This window comes from Bos indicus, chromosome 20 (genome assembly GCF_029378745.1).
Source record: "Bos indicus isolate NIAB-ARS_2022 breed Sahiwal x Tharparkar chromosome 20, NIAB-ARS_B.indTharparkar_mat_pri_1.0, whole genome shotgun sequence".
Taxonomy (NCBI): Eukaryota; Metazoa; Chordata; class Mammalia; order Artiodactyla; family Bovidae; genus Bos; species Bos indicus.
This window is the reverse complement of record NC_091779.1, coordinates 53,889,239-53,891,557: the sequence shown is the minus strand read 5'-3', so window position 1 is coordinate 53,891,557 and position 2,319 is coordinate 53,889,239. Positions and strand designations below refer to the sequence as shown.

Genomic DNA, 2,319 nt, shown 5'->3' with positions numbered 1-2,319 from the left:
CGGCAGTCCACCAGGCTGCCCCATCCCTGGGATTCTCCAGACAAGAATACTGGAGTGGGTTGCCATTTCCTTCTCCAATGCATCAAAGTGAAAAGTGAAAGTGAAGTCACTCAGTCGTGTCTGACTCTTAGCGACCCCATGGACTGCAGCCTACCAGGCTCCTCCATCCATGGGATTTTCCAGGCAAGAGTACTGGAGTGGGGTACCATTGCCTTCTTCAGATCCCTGCTCTAGATGACCTAAAGGTGGCAGAAATAGAGAAGGACCTTTGATTTGTGCTACTGGAACTATTCTGTCATCATTGGGATAGGATAATACTTCAGAATTCCTTCCCCTGGGGAAAACATTTTGATGAAGAACAGAAAAAAAAAATAGAGAAAATAAAATGCCTTTTTTCCTTTTCTTTAACATCATCTCATATGACTCCGACTAAAAATGAATTCTGAGTTTGGGGCATCCTGATTTTTTTTTTCTCTCTCTTAGAGGATTGCTCATAACCCTTACAAGGGCTTCCCTGGTGGCTTAGATGGTAAGGAATCTGCCTCCAATGCAGGAGACCCAGGTTTGATCCCTGGGTTGGGGAGAACCCCTGAAATAGGAAATGGCAACCCACTCCAGTATTCTTGCCTGGGAAATCTCAGGGACAGAAGCCTGGTGGGCTACAGTCCATGGAGTCACCAAGAGACGGACAGGACTGAGCAACTAACATTTTCACTTTGGTCAACCCTTAGTATCCAGGTAGGTAATTCTTAGTTGCTGACTTATCACAGTTATAGGTGAATATGCTTCCCTGTAAACCGAGAACAGAAAGACATTGTCTGTATTTCTTCTTTGGAATGTTCACTCACTGGATACCACTACAGAAGTCTTCCTAAAAGAATCCTACTTCTAGTCTTCTAAGATTGTCTTTACAAATATGAATAATGTATGGAATGGACTAAGTACAGTAAAGTATGGAAAACAGATTTAGTTTTTTTCAATCACTGTCTTCCAATAGGTAAGGTATTTTAATCTTTCCCCAACCCTTGAATAGTTCTAGGATAGGCTTCAAATTTGTTTGGTCATTTTAACATGTTAGCTAAAGAATGATCTCATGTTGCCTGTGTCAATCTGTCTAAAAATCCTACCACACATCCAGTTTAAAGTAGCTTTTGGGAGTGCATTCTCCAATCCTGCGGACTGTCTTTTGCTTTACCAGTGGTGGGACCGAACACACCCAGAAACACCCCTTGCTCCAACCTCTGACCACCCTCCAAACTTTTCTGCCATTGCAACCATCAGAATCAGCCACTCAGCTGTCCTTCATCACTGAGAACAACCAACACCAATTTTTGAGCTTAATTTCTTATTAGCCATCATGAGCTCTCAGTTTTGTCAGAATTATTTCACTGCAGTGGAGGCCACCATCAACCACTTGGTCAAGATGCATCTGCGGAACCTCTATACCTACTTCTCACTGGACTTCTATTTTAACCTTGACAATGTGGCTCTGCAGGTTGTAGGCCAATTTTTCTGTGAATTGACTGTGGAGAAACCAAGTGTCTCTTGAAAGTGCAAAACCAGTGCTGTGGCCATGCCTTCTTCCTTGATATGCAGAGCCATCTCAGGATGAATGGGTAAAACCCAGGACACTGAGGAAGCCACCCTTGTCATGGGGGGGAACCTGAACCAGGCATTTTTGGATCTGCATGGCCTGGGTTCTGCCTATTGCAGACTCCCACCTCCGAGACTTTCTGGAGCCACTTCCTAGATGAGGAGGTGAAACTCATCAAGATGATGGGTGAGCCCTCTGACAAATCTCCACTAGTTGGTTGATTCCCAGGCTGGGTTAGGCAAGGATTTCTTAAGAAAGCTCATCCTCAAGCATAACTAGGAGCTTCTGGAGCCTGGGGACCTTTGAAGAGCCCCTGTGAATGTCAAGATTTCTGCCTGAAGCCTCTCGCTGCAGCTAATAGGCAGTTTTCTAACCACCCTGGAGACCTCTCTCAAGGTTTAGGCCAAATGGAAACAATACAGCTTTTTGCAGAAAAAAAAAATAATAATAACTTCCATTTCTCCAAACTCAGAGTCTAGCAGAGAAATTTTGTAAATAGTAAATTGAATTTAATATTGTAAGTCATATATGTATAATGGTATCATACACATATATAAAGGCTCCATTATGCCTTACCTAATTGGCCAAAAATTATTTACACAAACTCAATAGACTTTCAAAGAACATACTATAAACAAATATCATTTATCAATAAGATGATACTTTACCAAGGTGACATTTAGCATTAATACACTACAGACTGGCATTTTCTCTCATATGTTCCT

General features: G+C 42.3%; 1 pseudogene; it reads left to right on the top strand.

Annotated features, from left to right (window-relative positions):
* The first annotated feature begins 1,357 nt into the window (after positions 1-1,357).
* On the top strand, positions 1,358-1,873 carry LOC139178065 (ferritin light chain pseudogene; annotated as a pseudogene).
* The last annotated feature ends 446 nt before the right edge of the window (positions 1,874-2,319 follow it).